General features: G+C 50.2%; 1 protein-coding gene across 1 annotated transcript in view; it reads right to left on the bottom strand.

The window, feature by feature from the left end:
- The window catches only part of NCMAP (non-compact myelin associated protein), a 52,476-nt gene that overhangs the window by 12,993 nt on the left and 16,791 nt on the right, over nt 1-22,692 (bottom strand). The window lies entirely within an intron of this gene.

The raw sequence follows: 22,692 nt of genomic DNA, 5'->3' as shown, positions 1-22,692 counted from the left end.
CTATGAGGAACAATTTCATGGAAGAGATGCAGTTGAATACACCTTGAAAAATGGGCATGGTTAGGCCGAGCATGGTGGCTCACGCCTGTAATCCCAGCACTTTGGGAGGCTGAGGCGGGCGGATCACAAGGTCAGGAGTTCGAGACTAGTCTGGCCAATGTGGTGACGCTCTGTCTCTACTAAAAATACAAAAATTAGCCGGGCGTGGTGGCAGGCGCCTGTAGTCCCAGCTACTTGGGAGGCTGAGGCAGAAGAATCCCTTGAACCCGGGAGGTGGAGGTTGCACTGAGCCAAGATCACGCCACTGCACTCCAACCTGGGTGACAGAGCAAGACTCTGTCTCAAAAAAAAAAAAGAGAATAAGAAAAAGAAAAATGGGCATGGTTGGGGCATAAGGGGAAAGAGAACAAAGGCTGGGTTGCACAAAGCCTTCAATCGGAAGAGAGTTAATGCAGTTTGGGAATCTACCATGTGCCAGGCTCTGTCTCAGGAGACTTCACACACTATATTATCTGATTTAATCCTCTCAGTCACTGAGAAGTGGCTGTCATCTACACCCTCCTGTTGAGCAAGCTGGGACTCAAGATGGTTGAGTGAATCAACCCGTCATACAAGTAGGAGGTGGAGCTTGGACTCAAACACTCTCTGAGTGTACAATGTATTTTTTTACCCTGAGGCCACTAAGAATCAAAATGCACAAGGCTGGCTGGGCGCGGTGGCTCACGCTTGTAATCCCAGCACTTTGGGAGGCCGAGGCGGGCGGATCACGAGGTCAGGAGATCGAGACCACAGTGAAACCCCGTCTCTACTAAAAATACAAAAAATTAGCCGGGCGTGGTGGCGGGCGCCTGTAGTCCCAGCTACTCGGAGAGGCTGAGGCAGGAGAATGGCGTGAACCCGGGAGGCGGAGCTTGCAGTGAGCCGAGATCGGGCCACTGCACTCCAGCCTGGGCGACAGAGCGAGACTCCGTCTCAAAATGCACAAGGCTACAATGTTACATTTGAGGGGTGAGCCAGGACTTACACAGTTAGTGTGATGTCACCGCTGGAAAGAAGTGTTGACATCCTCCACCAAGAAGCATAATCTAGGCACGATGATATTATAATCACTCTGGGCCTGGCATGGCGGCTCACGCCGGTAATCTCAGCACTTTGGGAGGCTGAGATGGGCAGATCACCTGAGCTCAGGAGTTTGAGACCAGCCTGGTCAACATGGTGAAACCCCATCTCTACTAAAAATACAAAAATTACCCAGGCACGGTGGTGGGGGCCTGTAATCCCAGCTACTCGGGAGGCTGAGGCAGGAGGATCACTTGAACCTGGGAGGCGGAGGCTGCAGTGAGCAGAGATTGCGCCACTGTGCTCCAGCCTGGGCGACAGAGTGACTCTGTCTCAAAACAAAATAAATAAATAAATAATAATCGCTCTGAACTTTAGGGTCAAGAATATAAGGAAGCAAACCGAGCTTGCCTTCATTATTTCAGAGTGGCACTTTTACCCCAGCTGCTGACAATTCGGAAGCCCACGAAGGGTCTGTGTCAAGAGAATTGCGTAGGCTTGTTTGTAATTTTAAGAAGCCATAGGCCTCAACACCGCCCTCTACTGGAGAAACAGATATTCTGGACGTTTTAAAAAATGGTGCATAAATTTATTTTCTTTTTAAAAGTAAGAAACGTTTTTTAAATTATGAAGACGAATATTATAGGAGCCCACGCACTGACCACCACATTTAACAAATGTTTACAGTCATGTTTTATTCAATGTTTCTATTTGTTTATTTATGTATTTGAGATGGAGTCTCACTCTGTTGCCCCAGCTGGAGTGCAGTGATGTGATCATAGCTCACTGCAGCCTCAACCTCCCAGGCTCAAGTAATCCTCCCACCTCAGCCTCCTGAGTAGCTGGGACTACAGGCATTCACCACCATGCCTGGCTAATTAAAAAAACTCTTTTTTTTTGTAGAGGCTAGATGTCATTATGTTGCCCAGGCTGGTCTCAAACTCTCAGACTCAAAGCAATCCTCCCACCTTGGTCTCCCAAACTGTTGGGATTACAAGCATGATCCCCCATGCCCGGCCCAGTTCTTTTTTTTTGAGGCAGAGTCTCACTCTGTCACCCAGGCTGGAGTGCAGTGGCACAATCTCAGCTCACTGCAACCTCTGTCTCCTGGGTTCAAGTGATTCTCCTGCCTCGGTCTCCCGCGTAGCTGGGATTACAAGCGCCCACCACCACATCCAGCTATTTTGTATTTTTAGTAGTATGGGGTTTCACCATGTTGGCCAAGGCTAGTCTCAAACTCCTGACCAAGTGATCCACACGCCTCGGCTTCCCAAAGTGCTGGGATTACAGGCGTGAGCCACCGCGCCTGGTCCCCGTTCTTCTTTATAAGAAAAAAAATCAGACATAGTTGAAATCCCTTTTGTATTCTATCTCAATCCTATTTCCTCTCTTCCCCAAAGTAACCACTCCCTTGACCATTAGTGTGTATTCTCATCAAAGTTTTAAATGTTTACTATATAACATATATATATCCATAAACATTGTATATATTGTGGCTGTACATATCTATGAAACCATCTATTAAATATCAACGTGGCACGTAAGTGACTGATGCTGTGCTCGGTGCTGGGAATACACAGGGAATACTAGACGAACGCCTTGCCTTGGGAAGCTCATGTTCTAGTGAGCACGACAGATTATAGGATTGATCATATGATTCTGCGGCTCAAAAAACAATCATTTCCCCCTGTCGACACTTCAATATCTGGTAGTGAAAGCCCTTCACTCGCTGGTTCTACCCTCTGTTTCCAGCGTCTCAGCTACTCACACCACCCTCTGCCAAACTGCTGTGACAACAGGGCACTCCCTCTTCCCCCATCATACTTGGTCTTTGCTGCCTCTGGGCTGGCTGCCCCAGGCATTGGCCTCCCCAGGCCCCACCCAAGGTCTCTCCAGAGAGTCCTTATCTATGGGCTGCAGCTTTCCTGCTCTCCCAGTTCTGATGGAAGCAGGGGTCAGCAGCCCCCTTGAAACACACACACTAAGGTCAGGCCATCTGCATCCCAGCTCGGGGCTCTGGTGGCAGTGGCCTGCCCCGGGGGCTTCACAGGGTCAGAATGGCCTCTGTGGCCTGGCCCTGTTAATCTTTAGGGTGGGCTCTGCCTCTCCCTTCTCTGCGCTGCCTTAATCCGGGGCCCTGCCTAACCCTCCCTAGCTCTTGTCTACCCCTCCTTCCAAAGACCAGACCCTCCGGACTCCCAGACTCAAGCTCCCACCAGGAACCCCGTGTGGCTCTTCCTGACCTCCCCACTCCTGCCACTCTGTCTCCCTGCCTGGGCTTCCTGTCTCCCAACACCTGAAACAGGCCCACGCTGTAGCCTTCAAGACACGGCCCAGGCCAGGCACGGTGACTCATGCCTGTAATCCCAGCACTTTGGAGGAGGCTGAGGTGGGCGGATTACTTGAGGTCAGAAGTGTGAGGCCACCCTGGCCAACATGGTGAAACCACATCTCTACTAAAAATACAAAAACTAGCTGCTCGTGGTGGTGCATGCCTATAGTCCCAGCTACTTGGGAGGCTGAGGCAGGAGAAGCTTAAACCCAGGAGGTGGAGGTTGTAGTGAGCCAAGATCGTGCCACTGCACTCCAGCCTAGGTGACAGAGCGAGACTCCATCTCAAAAAAAAAGACACAGCCCAGTCCCCATTCGCCCCCCAAGGAAGACTCCTACTCCGACAGAAACAGCGATTCTGTCCCCTACCCTCCCACAGCAGCTCCCCGCAAACACCACCGAGGCCTGTGTCCACTGCTTTGTCTGCCGTTAATGCTGCATTTCATTGTCAAGTCCTTGAGGGTAGAGACTATTTCTTGTTCTTTCTCATATCCTTTTACCTTCCTCAGATAAACTGTCTGGGTCTTCTCTCCTTCGCCGTGCGAAGGCTGGAATGAGTAACGGAATTTCTCCCAGCTTCATTGGCTCATCTGTAAAACGAACTGCCTCTCCCTTTCCCTAAGGGAGCCGAGAGTGAGAAGTGGGGTATGGAAAGTGTTTTTAAGTGTTCACTAAATGGCAGCTCTAAGTATTATAGAGAATATTAGTAAATATTTGCTGAACTAACTTAGAGACAGGGAAATCTGGAGCTGAAAACTAGGAGACATTCTTTCTATAAAAATAAGCACAAATTAGCCGGCCTGGTGGTGGTGTGTGCCTGTAGTCCCCACTGCTTGGGAGGCTGAGGAGGGAGGATCACTTGAGCCCAGGAGTTTGAGGCTACAATGAGCCATGATGGCACCATTGCTTTCCACGTTGGGTGACAGAGCAAGACCCTTTCTCTGAAACTAAATAAATAAAATAAAAATTTAAAAGCGCAGACAAGTATGAGAATTTGGAATGAAAGCCTTTCCCACCCAGCACTGCCCACCTCTACTCTCAAGGGGAGATGCCGGCCCTGCCTCAGTACGTGAAGGGTATTAGCATGCATTTCCCTAAACCTTCTCCTTCTAGCCTCACCAACATCAAGCTAAGAAGACTCACCAGTGAGGCTTTCATACAATTCCTTTTAAAAGCAGAAAAGAGATACAAATAGATGGCTGCGGATCAAGGTTTGCTTAGTGAGAGAGACATGGAACAATCATTGACCAACCTAAACCCATGGACATATTCACCGTGAAACCAACATGCACAAAAATGACAGAAGCCACCATTTGAGTGTTTGCCATGTGCCAAGACCTTGCGCCAGATATTTTCACTGCATGCCCTGATTCAACTAGCAAAATGCCATGTAAGATAAGTTTTCCTTTCCCCTTCTCTCAGATGAAGACCCTGAGACTTGATAATATAAAGCCGACTCTCAGCCGAGTGCAGTGGCTCACACCTGTAATCCCAGCACTTTGGGAGGCCGAGGCAGGTGGATCACTTGAAGTCAGGAGTTTGACACCAGCCTGGCCAACATGGAAAATTAGCCGGGCATGATGGCAGGTGCCTATAATTCCAGCTACTCTTGAGGGAGGCTGAGGCAGGAGAATTGCTTGAACCTGGGAGGTAGAGATTGCAGTGAGCTGAGATCGCACCATTGCACTCCAGCCTGGGTGACAGAACGAGACTCTGTCTCAAAATAAAAATAAAAACATAAAGCTAACTCTCCACGTTTATGTAGCCTCGAAGCTACAGAGCCGGTTTGTGAACCTGGGTGTTGCAAACGGCAATGTCTGCATCCTTTCTACCGCACCATCTCTGACACACACTGGCGGGGTCTGTGACCGGTCACTGCAGGAATACATGGATGCACACACATGCACACACATACACACACTGACCAGTAATGCAGCCACCTAAGCCCACCAGGACACAGGCTCCTCCTCTACAGGTCCTGCAGGGGTGACCTCCTGGGTGCCGAGTTCCAGGTGCAGACTCTCTTTTGGATGGGCCCAGTTGCTCTTCTCTCTCAGAGAACAGTGAGGAATCTCAGAGCATATCTTGCCTCATCTCGGAACTGAGGGCTGTCAATTGCATCTCTGTCCCTGCTGCATCAGAGAAGGTGGGAGGGAGGGTGGTAGCACAGCCATGGCCAAGGATGTGGGTGTTTTCATGTGTGGGGCCCTAGCAACAGTTGTTAACCAAGTGAGGGCCAGCAGGGGCACTTCAGTATCAAACGTCTCTAAGACCAGGGGCCATGGCCATAGAAAACGCAGAGAGGACAGGGAGAGGGAGGCCAGTCTTCACTGACAGAGGTTAATTTAATAGTAATAATGATGCGCTATGTGTCGGGCACTGCACTCGGTGCTTTATGTTGGAGATCTCACTTAATCCTCATAACAATCCTGTACGGAGGGCACAGGCACTTTGTCCATTCTGCAGATGAGGAATCTGAGGCTCAGAGCAGAGAGGAAACTGTCTTAACTTCACAAGGCTAATATGAAAACCATGCCAGGATTCAAGCCAGGGTCTGTCCGATGTCACAGCCCCTTCTTCAAAAACCCTTCTAGCAAATCCACAAAGCACAGGTGGCCCAGCATCCAGGGCCCAAATCAACGTGGGGCTTTGATGAAAAACCCCACACAGGCCAGGGTTCAGCAGACAGACGAGGGCCCTTGCCCCAGGCCTCTGACCCTGACCCTGACTCCTACCCAGCTACTCCTGCCCTTGGCCACACTCTGAGCCCCTCTGTGTTCAGCAGAGCCTCGATCACATTTACGGAATCTACAAAGGACTGTTGTTTTCTTGGGTTGTTTACAAAGGCCCGTGTGGGAGGTGAGTTTGGGAAGTGATGGCGGGTCATAACCATTTATTCACGGATCCATCCTTCTCTGACTAGCTCTTGGCCAAGTCTAAGAGCTGAATCTGGAAGATAAATGCTGTCAGAGCCCCACCTGCCCAAAATATCTCCCCTGAAGCTCTGCCCTAGGGGTACCCCCTCTCCCTCTGGCCTGGCTTACATGTTCCTCCCTGGATAAGACAATAGAGAGACTACCAACCCTGGCAGACCTCTCCTCAAGTGACCACCTGTAACTCAGAGCAGGTAACCCACGAAAGCCCTCGACCCACCAAAACATTGGGATTGATTTCTCCCTATCTCCTGAGAGATGGGAGATTCAGCAGGACTTGATCTCCTCCACAGACAAGTGGCTCACTACTCCCAAGCAGCTGCTGGAGATACTGGGATGTTTTAATGATCAGAAAATTGACCCTAAGGCCAGGTGTGGTGATGTGAACCTGTGATGATAGCTACTCGGGAGGCTGAGGTGGGAGATTTGCTTGAGCCCAGGAGTTTGAGGCTGCAGTGAGCCGTGATCGAGCCACTGCACTTCAGCCTGGGTGACAGAGCAAGATACCATCTCAAAACATTAAAAGGAAAAGAAAATTGAGTTTTTTCCTCTCAGAAGTCCCATCTTTCTCACTAAAGACAGAGCTGTTTTCCTTTCTGTTTCTTTTTCTTTTGCCTATTAAACCTCCGCTCCTAAACTCCTAAAAAAAAAAAAAAAGAAAAAAAGAAAATTGACCTTCATACTGGCACCTTGTAATTTTTACTTATTGGTGCAAATTATCTCTCCACAAAGGTAAATCTGCTACCTCTTCTAGGTGAAAACCTGTCAGGATTAAGAGCACTTTTCTCGTGGGGAGTGGTGGCTTATGCCTATAATCCCAGCATTTTGGGAGGCCGAGGTGAGTGTATTGCTTGAGCCCAGGAGTTCGAGATCAGCCTGGACAACATGGTGAAACCTCTTCTCTACAAAAATACAAAAATTAGCCAGGCATAGTGGTGTGCACCTGTAGTCTCAGCTACTTCGGAGGCTGAGGCTGGAGGATTGCTTGAGCCTAGGACGCAGAGGCTGCAGTGAGCCAAGATCGCGCCACTGCGCTCCAGCTTGGGCGACAGAGTGAGACCCTGCTAAAAAAAAAAAAAAAAAGAAAGAAAGAAAAGAAAAGAAAAAAGGCACCTTTGACCTTTGTGTATGAAAGGTTCAATTCAAACTTGCACGGATGGAACAGAGCAGTTAGGGTAGCTGGTATCACCACATCAATGTTACCTCCCACCAACAGGTGGCGATAGTAGTTGGCTGTAGGTAGGTAAACATCCTGTGAAGCCAATGTGTTTTTAAGCCGAGGAGCTTTCTGCCCTTCAGAACACCAGCTGTATGTCCTCTGACGATTTTCTTCTCTGGGGTAAATATTCTCAGCTCCTTCCAACAAGCCTTCGGGTGATGGTGTCCCTCATGGGTTCCTCATTCCTCTGTGTCAAGGACTCCCCTAAGAATGACCCCAAAACTGGACGCATGACTCCAGAGGGGGGCTGACATGTTCAGAACGACAGTTTTCTTGATACTTATCAGATGTGAGCCTGAATTCTGCTATTTACTAGCTGTGTGACCTTGGCCAACTTTCTTCACCTCTTGGTTTTCTGGTCTGTGAAATTGGAATTACAATAGTCCTAACTCCATAGAGTTGTTGTGAGAATTAAATGAGATGAAACATGTCCTATACTCAGCACAGTGCTGTATACAATATCTATCGATATTACCCTGGATTGATAAAAAAGCTCACTGGCCTTACAGGCAGCCACAGCACACCTGCTGAAAGACACCCCCCAACTGTTTTTCACATTTATCCTTATGCTCGTTAATGGCCAGTCAAAGCCCCAAGATCACCAAGTGAAGGGGCTTTTTTTTTTTTTTTGAGATGGAGTCTCACTCTGTTACCCAGGCTGGAGTACAGTGGGACGATCTCAGCTCACTGCAACCTCCGCTTCCCGGGTTCAAGCGGTTCTTCTGCCTCAGCCTCCCAGAGTAGCTGGGAGTACAGGCACCTGCCACCACGCCCGGCTAATTTTTGCATTTTTAGTGGAGATGGGGTTTCACCATCTTGGCCAGACTGGTCTTGAACTCCTGACCTTGTGATCTACCCAAAGTGCTGGGATTACAGGTGTGAGCCACTGTGCCCAGCCGCGAAGGAGCTTTATAAACTGCAAAGTGGAAAGAGAGTCGCATGATGACAATATCATGATGGTCTGCTGTCCAGTCGCCAGGACTCCATTCTGCACTTGTGCAAATGACTTTCTGACAATCAGGACTTTGCACTGATCCCTGTTAGCCTTGACCTTGTTGATTTGGACCCTCAGGAGAGACATTTCAGCTCCTCCTGGGTGGCTGAAATGACAGTGCTGTGACACAGCACATTGTCTCGGGGCTCATGACCCAGCAAGGGCTTTGGGGTTGCCTAGACCTGGATTTTCATCTTTGCCTCATCACTGACCAGCTTGATAAACTGAGCCGCTCTTTCATTTGTAAAACAGGGAAAACAGCCCGTATCTCATGGGGTTGGGAGAATAAATGAGATACCATAATTAGCCAACAGAGTGCCTGGAGTGCTCATGCCAGTTCTCAGCCCCTCTTCGCCTCTCCCTGGCGCCAGTCCGTGTTCTCCCTGCTCTCTTTGGAGCTTGGACCCCCTGTTCTCTGTCTGGTCAAGTTTTGGGCTGCGTTTGCTCAAACTCAGGTATAAACAGGGAGGTCAGGGAGTCAGACCATGAAGCCTGGTGTCCCAAGGAGGGGATCTGAGCAGGGATTCACCAGGACCTCTGAGGGGCCTGATCTTCCTCTCCATCTCCACTGAGAGCAGAGACAGAAGAAATAGTGAGATTTCCCCCAAAGAGAAAAAAAGTCCTGATGGGACCGGTGGGGCACAGGGGCTGTGGCTGGGCAGGGGAAGAGCAAGCTGTGGATTCAAAACCCGAGACTCGGAAGACCAGGATTTCCCTTGTCACTCACTTGCTACCCGATCCCGGAAAGTCCTCTTCCTTCCCTGGACCTTGGTTTTCCTGCCTGTAAAATGGCCCAGTTTGGAGATCATCTCTAAGGGCTTTTCCAACCAGTGATTCTGTTACATGGAATTGTTCATAGCTTCACCCAAGAACCAGTGTCTTCCAAAAGCTTATTCTTCTTTGTAGATATGGACTCAGGGGATGTGAGGAGAGGGAAGTCAGCGTGAGCAGGTCACTCTGGAAGGCAGCGATCCTTCCTAGAAGGCACTAGAGACTGGAACAAACCGAGGCAGATTCTATGAAGGGGCTTTGATTTGGCAACAGCAGTGCACAAGAGAGGAAACCCGGGAATGAACTTCCAAGCACTCTGTGGGGTACATAGTCACCCGAGCCGCCTGAATCCTGCACGGCCATTTCCTTCACCCTCCATTCCTGTTGGATCCCTTGTCATAAGCTCCTCACCACGTCTGCCCTGTCTATTCATGGCTCTGTGTATCACAGCTCCGAAAGTTGGGGTAGGAATTCTGCCAAGGGCTCCCCTGAACTGGAGGCCATACACGATTACATACTGAACATATGTTCCTTGTAGTTGGTTCCCAGAAATAAGGAAGCACATTTTCTGCTCCATTTACCCATCCATTCTTTCATCCTGCCATCCACTCATGCCCCCACCCACTCACTTGGCACACAGTCCTTCCACCCGTTCTTCTGTCCATCTGTCCTCCCATCCATTCAATCAGCGCCCACCCCACGCATAGGACTGAGAAGACTCAAAGAGGGCCATGGGTCTGTTTTAAACCAAAGAACAATACATAAATAAATAAAATAAAAACCAAAAAACCAGAGGGGCCAAGGGGATTATGTCCTGAGGAACTCAGACCGAAAGAATGAGAAAAGGAATTGTTTCCTTTCAGAATCTTTTCTTCAATCACATGTACTGGGCATCAACCCCACCCCGCCGCCCACTGCATGCCTAGCCCAGCACTGACCACAGAAAGGTGCCTGATCAATGTCCTACTGCAGTCCTATGGCAAAAGCCGCAGGAAGTCTGGGCTTCAGGCCCAGCACACCTGTGAAGTCTTACTTTCCCACCCTGTCAAGCAGTGGCTCAGATGTCCTTTGTTCTGATTTTGTGGCCCGCATTGTAAGGAAAGGGGACTCCAGGAGCTTCTAACCCAAGACCTGCAGATATGATAAGCTGAGTGTGCTAAGAGTTATAAATAGAAACCCCAGCTGAAAGTGGTCACAAGGCTTATTTTGCTGGTGCCAAAAGGGTGGCACATACAGTGCCAGAAGTCGGTGGGAGAAAGAGACCCGTGGGCATTGTGGTGGAGATTGACTGAGAGCTAGAATGTGACCCGTGGCTTCCATCTGCCTCTCAGTCTCTGGGCTCAAGCCAGGGACTCAGCTCTTGAGAGTCCTCAACCTCCATAGGAGCTCCCACGTAAATCTGCAGGTGTCCCACTGTCCCTGTGGGGCAGGGGGGAGGCACAGGGTTAATGGGTTTATGCCCCTCAGTGAATATGCCAGAGGATAATAATGCCACCTCGATATTCTAGGCCAGGAGGGAAGGAAGCCCACACTCAAGCAGACCCTACGCAAGCGCCTGGCACTGTGCTTTCACATGCTTCCCCATTCAATCCACACAGCGAGGCAGGTCTTTTCATCCCCACTGTGCTGATAGGAAATGGAGGCTCAGAGAGGTTAAGGGACTTGCCCAAAATCTAACAGCAGGTCAGTGGAGGAGCTGAGTCTCAAACTCAGATCTCCTACTCCAAATTGTCCTCGGCGATCCTGGTCCCCAGGAGGTAAGCAGTATTCCTGGGGACACACTGAGGGTCAGTGACCCTGCTAGGGATGGACTCTGCTCACTTTTTTTTTTTTTTTTCTGAGATGGAGTCTCGCTCTGTCGCCCACGCTGGAGTGCAGTGGCGTGATCTCAGCTCACTGCAACCTCCGCCTCCCAGGTTCAAGCAATTCTCCTGCCTCAGCCTCCTGAGGAGCTAGGATTACAGGTGTGTGCCACCACACCAGGCTATTTTTTTTGCATTTTTAGTAGAGATGGGGTTTCACCATGTTGGCCAGGCTGGTCTCGAACTCCTGACCTCAGGTGATCCGCCCGTCTCAGTCTCCCAAAGTGCTGGGATTACAGGCGTGAGCCACTGCACTTGGCCACTCTCTGCTCACTTTTCTTTCTACCTGTTGATAACTGCACTTGGCCACTCTCTGCTCACTTTTCTTTCTACCTGTTGATATTTTGAGCCCAAGAGGTACAGCCAGGCCTCAGAGTATGGCAGAATTTCTCATCCTTGGTACTACTGACATTCAGGCCAGGTAATTCTTTGTTGTGAGGGGCTGTCCTGTGCATTACAGGATATTCAGCAGCATCGCAGCATCCTTGGCCTCTGCTCACTAGATGCCAGTAGCATCCCACCAGCTGTAACAACCAAAAATGTTACAGGGCATTTCCAAATGTCTTTGGGAGACAAAATTTTCTCTGGTTGAGAATCACTGGAGTAGAGCTATTTGGCCTGCCTCTTAACAGTTTCCTATTCTCTCTATCCACGAAGAACTAGATAAGAAGGAAAATGTCCAGTCTGTTTTCACACCTGTGGATAAACAACCAATAACAATGATGATGATGACGATGGCGATGACCAAAAGCACAATTACTACCATTGATCAAGTGTCTTTTACGTGCCAGTTACCATGCCAAGTACTTTGTATATGTTTTCTCCATATATTATTCCTATTTTACAGACAAAGGAGCTGAGGCTCAGAGAGGTTAGGAAACTTGCCTGAAGCATCTATGCTGTTACATGGCAAAGCTAGGATCTATTCGTTTCCTATTGCTGCTCGAACAAATTATTGCAAATTTAATGGCTTAAAACAACACACATTAATCTTCTTTCAGTTTAAGGGGTCAGAATTCTAAAGTTGGTCTTAGTGGGCTAAAATCAAAGTGCTAGCAGAGCTGTGTTCCTTCTGGAGGCTGTAGGGGAGAATTCATTTCTGGGCCTTTTCTTGCAAGCTGCCTGCATTCCTTGGCTCGTGGCTTCTTCCTCCATCTTCAGACCAGCAGCGTAGCATCGTCTTACCTCGCTGTCTCTGATCTCTGCTTCTATCATCACATCTCTTCCTCTCTCTCTGACCCTCCTGCTTCTCCCTTATAAAGAACCTTATGATGACATTGGGCCCACTCGGCTAATCCAGGATAATCTCCCCACCTCAAAGTCGTTAACTTAATTACATCTGCAAAGTTCCTTTTGCTGTGCAAACTAACATATTCTGAGGTTTGGGGGATTATGATGAGGACATTTTTGGGAGGATTAGGATGAGGACATTTTTGGGAGCTTCCTACAAAGGATTTGGACTCTTATCTATCTGATCCCAAGGTTCGCACTCTGAATCCACTCCTGCTTCATCTACACTGCCTTTACACGCAGACACACAGGCCAAGCACCATGGGAGGCACTGAGGTGGATCCGATGTGTGCAGGGAGTGGTCGGCACCAGCAACACATCAGGAGGGTGCGCATGAGAAGGGCTGTGAGAGACCGACAGACAAAGAGTCCTGGAGCCGCTGGGCCAGCTGGGGTAGGGGAACAGGGAGTGGGCTCAAGAGGCAACCGGGCAGGCCTGATTCCTTCCCTGCTGAGCAAGCCGATTTGATGTAAGTCTTAGCACCAACCTACCTCTAACTTAACTTCAAAGGTATCCGTAGTTCATCCTGTCCTGAAGGACCAGTCCAGCCCAGCCCCTGCCAGCCAGAATTCTATCCCGTCTGTGGGATTTATTTGCCTAGCTAACTCATAACCAATCTCAAATCTTCCTTTCCAAAGCTCCTCCTTGCCAAGGGCTTAGAAGGTCTTTTGTCTTGTAAGGACTTAATCTTGTAAATGTCCACTAAAGTAGACTGTCTGCTTTAGGCCCCTCCCTGGCCAGTTCTGATTTGCAAGGATGTCCTTCAGCTGTCTGGCCCCTCCATGAGCCTCATCAATCCCTTTACAGACTAGAGGAAGTGCTCTGGTTGGTTAGCTGGGTTCTCTTTCCCAGACAGGCAGAGCCTTGGGCTTCTCCCAGCGACTCTCAGGCCGTGCAGTAACTTAGGGTGATTTCTCTAGGCTACTGAACACAATGAATTTCCTGCCTGCAGGAAACTTACAGTAAGAAGGATAAATTCTGGTTGGCCTTATCTTGACATAAACAAAGTTTGGGATACATCTTTTAAACAAAAGAAAGCAGGGGCTGGTCACAGTGGCTCATGCCTGTAATCCCAGCACTTTAGGAGGCCAAGGCAGGTGGATGACTTGAGGCCAGGAGTTCGAGACCAGCCTGGTCAATATGGTGAAACCCTATCTCTACTAAAAATACAAAAATTAGCCAGGTATGGTGGCGGGCACCTGTAATTTCAGCTACTCGGGAGGCTGAGGTAGGAGAATCGCTTGAACCTGGGAAGCGGAGGTTGCAGTTGTTAGGTAACATGGGGTACCTTAAAATGGCGCCATACCTTAAGATGGGGCCGGTTCCGGGTTCTTCTCCCCTCCTTGACCGGGCACTGTCTGAACCCACCAAAGGAGGGCCAATCAGAAAGAAGCATCTCCCGCCTTCCCTTGGGCCCGCCCCTAGCCCAATCCACGTAGGCCCAAGGGATATAAAACCCAGCACACCAGCAGCCCTCTCTCTCTCCTCTTCCTTCTCCGCTCGATACCTCCAATAAAGATCTCTTAACCGCGACTGGTGTAGTTTGGTCTCCGCCCGGCCCCTTTCAGCAGTGAGCCGAAATAGCACCACTGCTCTCCAGCCTGGGCCTCGCAGCGAGACCTCATCTCAAAAAAAAAAAAAAAAGCAGAAAGGACTCATGGCTGGTTCAACAAACCATATGGAGCACGAGTATTCATCTCTGCTTCATCCTGAACCCCCTGACACATGACAGTGAAGGAATCAAGAATCAAGAGGCGTCAACTCTCAAGGCCAAAGGGAACAGAAGGGAAAACAACCACCCTGGAGAGATGCCAATCCAGGTTTGAAAAGCAGGAAAAGCCGACGGCTGAGGATGCCTTACGGCCTGGAAAAGGCCCAGGCCCAAACCTACAGACTGGGGAAACCAAGTAAAGCTGACTGCACGGAAGAAACCCCCAGACTCAGGAGTGAGTGGTGACAGAGATCACCAAACGTCAGGGTGCCAGGTGGGGCTAAAAAGAGGAAGACGGGCTGGGCGCGGTGGCTCACGCCTGTCATTCCAGCACTTTGGGAGGCTGAGATGGGCAGATCACCTGAGGTCAGGGGTTCGAGACCAGGCTGGAACTTGACAAAACATGGTGAAACCCTGTCTGTACTAAAAATACAAAAATTAGCCAGGTGTGGTGGTGCATGCCTGTAGTCCCAGCTACTCAGGAGGCTGAGGCAGGAGAATCGCTTGAACCTGGGAGGCAGAGGCTGCAGTGAGCTGAGATCGCACCACTGCACTCAGGCTTGGTGACAGAGCGAGACTCCATCCTCCTCCCAGAAAAAGAGGAAGACAAAAGTTAAGGCGCAGCTCCACTCTGCCCCCCTCCACCCCTTCCCTCCGTCCTCACCACTGTGGGCCTCCTCCACCCTGCAGAATAGAGTGAGTTCTGCCCCCGTCTGCAGAGACAGCCAGGACGAGGTAGACCTGCACTGCCTGACATGATAGCCACATGTAGCCATGGCAAGTTAAAGAAAAATTAATTACACGTAAATACAATTAAAAATGTAGTGCCTCTGTTGCATTAGCCACATTTCAGCTGCCCAGCATCCGCTGTGGCTGGTGGCTCCCACACTGGACAGCACAGGATTATGTCAAGTCATTTTGAGGAGTGCTGCTGCAGGCTGTGGCCCTCACGGTGTGGTCCACAGATCAGCAGCACGGGCAGCTGTGGCGCTTTGCTGGGAATGTAGACTCTTGGCTCCACTCAGGCCTGCTGGCCAGAACCTACCCCTCGGCCAGACCCCAGGAGATTCATAGGCACATTTGTCTGGGAAGCTCAGCTCTGCCAAAGGTTAATCTCTGGCTGAAAATGGGAATGTCACAGCCTAGGCTCTGGGAAACTGACCAGCCAAAGGGAATAGACCTATAGATACTGATTGACTAGAGAATCCTCTAATACAATGGCTAGGTTCTGTCCAGTCAGCCTATGGAGAAGCTGCTAGTTGACAAGCTCTGCCCATCTCACCTAGAGTTTTGAATGGATTTTTGTTTCCTTATTTGTTTATTTATTTATTTTTGAAACAAGGTCTCACCCTGTTGCTCAGGCTGGAGTGCAGTCGTGCAAATCATAGCTCACTGCAACCTTGAACTCCTGGGCACAAGTGCAGCCTCCTGAGCAACTGGGACTACAGGTGCGCACCACCATGTCTGGCTAACTTTTTTAATTTTTAGTTTTGTAGAGACGGATCTTGCTATGTTGCACAGGCTAGTCTTAAACTCCTAGACTCAAGGGATCCTCTGGCCTCAGCCTCCCAAATTGCTAGGATCACAGATATGAGCCACCACCCCCAGCCTGTGTCTTACTCTTAAATAGGAACAGATAGCCAAGGACCATCAACAGAACTTTGAGAGGAGAAAAGTCCCAAGCATGATAAACAGCAAACAAAACAGATGAAGAGATGGAGGCATTTAAGGCAAGTAGAGACAATGCACAGAGCAGAAGAAAACATCAATATATTCAGACAGCTAAGATGTTGCATCTATCAAACAAGAACAGGATGCTATGAGAAAGGACACTTTTGGGCATGAAGTCTTTAAAAAAAAAAAAACCCACCCTACCCCATGCACCTTTTCCCAGGAAGCCCCTGGAGTATGTACCCACTAAAGTGGGAGAGGGGTGAAGCAAGAAAAGGGCAGGGATTCCAGGGACCAGGGGCTCCAGCCTCCAGCAGGAAGGAGCAAGAAAATGCCGAGGTCCGAGCTGCCAGGCACAGTCTGTGGGTAACCAGCCTGACTGGGGTGGGGGAGATTCTGTCAGCCAAAGAAAAAATGAAACCTGCAGATTTTTTGATGTGTTTGTCTAGGTGGAAAGGAGATCTACTCTTCTCTTCTGTTGGAGAGTTTGCGGGATGAGTTTATGATAGAAAACTAAGCTCTCAGTCAGGTGTGGTGGCTCTCGTCTGTAATCCCAGCACTTTGGGAGGCTGGGGCAGAAGGATTGCTTGAGGCCAGGAGTTTGAGGCCAGCTTGAACAGTATAGTGGGACCCAATCTCTACAAAAAATAAAAATAAAAATTAGCTGGGCATGGTAGCACGTGCCTGTAGTCCCAGCTATTCAGGAGGCTGATGTGGGAGGATCACTGGAGCCCAAGACGTTGAGGCTGCAGTGAGCTGTGATCGTACCACTGCACTCCAGCCTGGGAGACAGAGCAAGAAACTGTCACAAAAAAAAAAAAAGAAAAAGAGAGAGAAAAAAAGAAAACTAAGCTCCCTCCCCCAACAGGCTTAGGGATTAAAACTCCACCTTTCTATTTCAGCTACCCGCCCTCCCACCCCACTCCTGATTTCTCTTCACCACACCACACACCCTCTGTGGAGGCTCTAGGAAGCAACTCCGTGTCCCAGGATCCTGGAGACCCCAGTTGAAAACCTCCTGAGTCCATTGCCCTCTCTTCTGCCAATGGGGAGACTGAGGGCCAGCAAAGCCCCCAGAAGCACATAGTCAGAGGAAGGTTCATTGGTAGTTTATTTGGTACAATTTTTTTTTTTGAGACAGTGTCCCACAGGCTGGAGTGCAATGGCATGATCTTGGCTCACTGCAACCTCTGCCTCCCAGGTTCTCGTGCCTCAGCCTCCTGAGTAGCTGGGATTACAGGCACATGCCACCATGCCTGGCTAATACTTTTGTATTTTTAGTACAAACAGGGTCTCACTATGTTGCCCATGCTGGTCTCCAGCTCCTGGCCTCAAGTGATCCACCCACCGCGGCCTCCCAAAGTGCTGGGATTACAGGCGTGAGCCATTGTGCCCGGCCTGTTTGGTACATTTTTTAGACCTCCTTTCTAATTCATTCAAAACAAAATGGGCAACAGCAGTAGCAAGAACCAAACCACCTCTAAAGGAGCCATGGCCGGGAGGCGACTTGTGAGACCCCCCAACCCCCCGCCCATGCGTCTGTCCTTTAAGCTTTCCTCGCAACCACCCTTGCTGTTGTAAGGCACTAAGTCTCCCAAAACTCGAACTGAGGTTTCTGAGTCACTTCTAATTGACACCTACAAAAAGCAAGACTATGTAGACGTAGTTGCTATCTAGGCCATGAACAGGGCAACTGAAAACTTCTGAGAAAAAAAATTGGGGATGGGAGTGCAGGAAAAAATTCAACTCCAAATGAGTGCCAGCAATCTCTTTGGAACCAGGTGTGTTGACTTCCAGAACCACGGCCAGGCCAGGTGTGGTGGTTCAAGCCTGTAATCCCAGCACTTTGGGAGGCCGAGGTGGGAGGATCACTTGAGGCCAGGAGCTGGAGGCCAGCCTGGGCAACATAGAGAGAACCCATCTCTACAAACGAAAAACAAACAAACAAACAAAAAACCAAAAAAACAAGGCCAGTGCCTTCTTAGAAACTCCAAAAATCTAAGTTTATCCCTAATGGATCTTTCAGTGGTCTCGCTTTTGTTTCTCTGTTCCTCTGCCTTATCCGAGGGCTTGGCTAACCTCAAAGTGTTTGTTATTAATGAGTTAAGGATGACAATTCTCTGGGAGTACCTGCATTTTAATATGAAATTCTAGGAAATCTGGTGCTCTATAATTTTAGCATGTGACATCCTTTTTTTTTTTTTTGAGATGGAGTCTCGCTTGGTCACCCAGGCCTGGAGTGCAGTGGTGCGATCTTGGCTCACTGGAACCTCTACCTCCTGGATTCATGTGATGCTCCTGCCTCAGCCTCACGAGGAACTGGGATTACAGGCATGCACCACCACGCCCAGCTAATTTTTTTTTTTTTTTGTAGTTTTAGTAGAGACAGGGTTTCGTCATATTAGCCAGGCTGGTCTTGAGCTCCTAACGTCCAGTGATCCACCTGCCTCGGCCTCCCAAAGTGGTGGGATTACAGGCATGAGTCACCGTGCCCTGCGTGACATCCTTTCTTTGAGCCCCAAGGTCTTGGTCTATGGGGCTCACTACCTCACCTACTTAACACAGCCACCTTGAAAACTCCAACAGAGAGGCCTGAGATGGGGGGCAAGAACCCCGGGCTGGAGTTAGGAATCCTGGGTTCTAGTCTCACCCCTGTTACTTACTTGCTGTGTGACCTGGAGCAGGCCACTTGTTCTGTCTGGACTGCAGTTTGCCCTCCTGCAAAGTGAACAGCTGGGGACCAGGGACCTCCCTCTCCGGCCCCTTCCTCCTTGTGACTCTTCCAGCCTCTCACTTGGTTCAGGACACCCTCCCCGAGGCTTGTTTGCCTCCACACCCTCCATTCCAAAAGGAACACCCCTCCCCTTTCCTGCCAAGCCTGGGCCTCGCAGCCGCTGGACTCCAGAGAGCACAGGAGTGGGGGAAACAATCCCAGCCGTTCAAGCTGCCCACGGTGTGAGCTGGCCAGTGGCCAGTCACAATAGGCCCAAAGATACAGAGGGGTGTTTGTCTGGGGGACCTGCAGTATCATTTAAACCTATGCTCTCTCCTTGGCCCACTGCCTGTCTTTTCTTTTCACCCTCTCAAGCAGCAGCGCCAGCCCCCAGCTTTCTCAGGAGGTGGGATGTGGATGCCGCACGGACCTAAGTGGCCTTTCTGTGGCTGGGAAACTGAACCAAGAAAGGCAGGTGGGGGGACAGGCAGGGGAGCCATCTGTGTAGGGTGGCAGTGGCGAGGGTGGAGGGTGGGGACAGCGAGGGAGGGCAGGAGAAGCTCTGGATGGGGCAATGCGGCTGTGCAGAGAGGATCAGGATGAGGGAGCTAGTTCCGACTCCTTCACTAACTAGCCAAGTTACTGCGGGAAGGCATTTTCTTCTCTTCTCCAGGCCTCAGTTTCCTCATTTTTTTTTTTTTTTTTTGAGAGTGCAATGGTGCGATCTTGGCTTATCACAACCTCCGCCTCCTGGGTTCAAGCAATTCTCCTGCCTTAGCCTCCCAAGTAGCTGGAATTTCAGGCACATGCCACCATGCCCGGCTAATTTTGTATTTTTAGCAGAGACGGGGTTTCACCATGTTGGTCAGGCTGGTCTCAAACTCTTGACCTCAGGTGATCCGCCCGCCTCGGCCTCTCAAAGTACTGGGATTACAGGCATGAGCCACCACACCCGGGCAGTTTTCTCAGTTTTAAAATGAGGCAATTGCTCCTAATCTGTGAGGACTGGGTTAAATACAGCGATGAGCTTGCAAACGCCAAGTGTGGCTTGGTGAAGACAAGGGTTTGGACTCAGATGGACCTAGGTTCAGATTCTGCCGCTGTCACCTTTAAACTCACTGTTGTTGACAAATTATTCACCCTCCAGGAGCCTCATTTCCTCATCTGGATCCTTATAAGGATCAAATAAGAGCTGACAGAAGGCACCCTGCCCAATAAACCTGTCTGAACGAATGAAGACTCAGTCGGGTGCATTATGACTTCTGCGGGGCCCTCCCAGCATCATACATTTTCGTGGGCTCTAAACATTTTATTTTTTTTCCAACCTGAGGGAAAAAACTGAAACTTTTTTTCTGCTCTAAAAGTTCTTTTCCCTGCTTGATTTTAAAGAAATTGAAACATCTTTTTTTTTTATCTGAGATGAAGTCTCGCTCTGTCACCCACGCTGGAGTGCAGTGGCACAATCTCGGGTCACTGCAACCTCTGCCTCCCAGAAATTAAAACTTCTTAATGGGCTCTTAAAAGTATTATAGGCCTTGGCCAGGCGTGGTGGCTCATGCCTGTAATCCCAGCACTTTGGGAAGCCAAGGTGGGTGGATCACCTGAGGTCAGGAGTTCAAGACCAGCCTGGCCAACATGTTGAAACCGCCTCTCTACAAACAAAAATTAGCCGGGCATGATGGTGGGTGCCTGTAATCCCAGCTACTTGGGAGGCTGAGGCGGGAGCATTGCTTGAACCTGAGAGGCAGTGGTTGCAGTGAACGGAGATCATGCCATTGCACTCCAGCCTGGGTGACAGAGTGAGACTCTGTCTCAAAAAAAAAAAAAAGTATAGTGGGCCTTGTCTACTGTGCCTAGTGGTCCTGGTACTGCTGATTCAGGGTTCTCTCAGAGCTGACCTGTCCTGGACACTGTCTCCAGTGTCTACCAGGCCCCTGATGTTGTCTCTGAAGAATCTGCTGTGGAGCTCAGAGTCCTGGGACATGGTATATGTCAGGGTTCTCCGGAGAGACAGGGTCAATGGGTTATACAGGTACAGAAGAGGGGACTTACTAGGGGAATGGGCTCATGCAATTGTGGAGGCTGAGAAGTCTGGTGACAGGCCATCTGCAAGCTGAAGACCTTGGGACGTCCGAAGTGTGGCTCAGTCCAAGCCCGAAGGCCTCAGCACCAGGGACACTGATGATATAACTCCCAGTCCCATTGGCCGGGCGTGGTGGCTCACGCCTGTAATCCCAGCACTTTGGGAGGCCGAGGCGGGTGGATCACTTGAGGTCAGGAGTTCGAGACCAGCCTGGCCAACATGGTGAAACCCTGTCTCTACTAACAGTACAAAAATTAGCTGGGCATGGTGGCACACACCTGTAATTCCAGCTACTCAGCAGGCTGAGGCAGGAGAATCACTTCAACCCGGGAGGCAGAGGTTGCAGTGAGCCAAGATTCCACTGCACTCCAGCCTGGGCAACAGAGCGAGACTCCGTCTAAAAACAAAGCAAAACAAAACAAAAACCCTCTCAGGCCTAGACTGAAGGCTTGAGTGCCTGGGGGCCACTGTGTGAGTCCCGGAGTCCAAGGGCCGGGGGGCCTGGAGTTCTGCTGTCCAACACAGGAGATGAGCATATCCCAGCTCCAGGAGCTAGACCGACATATTCTCCCTTTTTTCTGTTTTTTTGTTGTTGTTTTTTTGTCCTCTCTGGGTCCCCAGCAGAGTGCATGGTGCCGCCCACACTGAGAGCAGATCTTCCCCATCTAGTCCACTCAGACTTGCTTGCTAATCTCCTCTGGAAACACCATCACAGACACGCCCCAAAATAATGCTTTAGTAGGTTTCCAAGTTTCTTTTCTAAGTTTAATTATATTTTTTGTGGAGATGGGGTTTTACTATGCTGCCCAGGCTGGTCTCGAACTCCTGGGCTCAAGAGAGCCTCCTGCTTCGGCCTCCCAAAGTTCTGGGATTATAGGTGTGAGCCGCTGCACCTGGCCAGTTTCTAGGTTTCTCAGTCCAGTCGAGTTTTTGTTTTTGTTTCTTTTTTGCGGGGGGAACAGGGTCTTGCTATGTCGCTCATGCTGGAGTGCAATGGTGCGATCTTAGCTCACTGCAACCTCTGCCTCCCAGGTTCAAGTGAGTCTCCTGCCTCAGCCTCCTGAGTAACTGGGATTACAGGCACACACTGCCATGCTTGGCTAATTTCTGTATTTTTAGTAGAGACGGGGTTTCACCATGTTGGCCAGGTTGGTCTCGAACCCCTGACCTCATGATCCACCACCTTGGCCTCTCAAAGGGCTGGGATTACAGGCGTGAGCCACTGTGCCCCAGCCCCAATCAAATTGACACCTAAAATTAACCATCATAGACACTGATGCCTTGCCCACTACAGAGCTGAGCTCAGGGGTCTGTATTTGAGCCGAACCACCTGGTTTCAATGTAATATGAGTCCTGTCCCTGAAGGCTGATGGGGCCCAGGAGAACCTCAGGTGTGAAAGCTGGGAGGACCCAGTCTGCCCTGTAGACAGGCATGGAGGTGTGTGAGCAGGGCCTGGCTTTCCTAGACCTGGGGTGTAGAGGGTGACATTTACCACCCAGTCATGGCTGCTTCTTCTGGGTGCCTTTTCCATGCCCACCACTGGGCACGGGCTTCATGTTCACAGTCCCATTGGATCCTTATCAAACTCCATTCTGCTTCACACCCAGCGGACAGACTAAGTGAATCGTCCAGAATCACAGAGCTACCGGGACAGGATTGGGACCCAGTTTTCTGCTTCCCAAACCAGGGCCTGGCAGCACCCATCCTGTCCGCTCCTTGACGTGTCAGAGGAAAAGTGGAAGAGACTTTTAGGGCGTGTGGAACGTGTGAGGCAAGTGTGAGCCGGGGGTCCGGGAAATGCAAACACGAGCAGGAACGAGGTTTGGGGAAGGATGTGGTGGGTGTGCTGGGGTGCTGAGCTCTCCAGGGGGCCTGTGTACTCCTAGGAGGAGGGGGCTGAGCAGTGGGGAGAGGCGGCGAGTGTGTGAGCAAGTGTGCAAGCGAGTGTGCCTCTGTGGCCTGGTGTGTCCAGAGCCGGCCCTGGCAGGGGGAGCTTGGCCAGGCGGGGCTAGCAGGTTCTTCACTTCCTTGCCGAGCTGCCCAGAACCATATGT

This window comes from Hylobates moloch, unplaced genomic scaffold (assembly GCF_009828535.3).
Source record: "Hylobates moloch isolate HMO894 unplaced genomic scaffold, HMol_V3 SCAFFOLD_9, whole genome shotgun sequence".
NCBI classification, from domain to species: domain Eukaryota; kingdom Metazoa; phylum Chordata; class Mammalia; order Primates; family Hylobatidae; genus Hylobates; species Hylobates moloch.
This window is presented reverse-complemented; position numbering and strand designations above follow the sequence as displayed.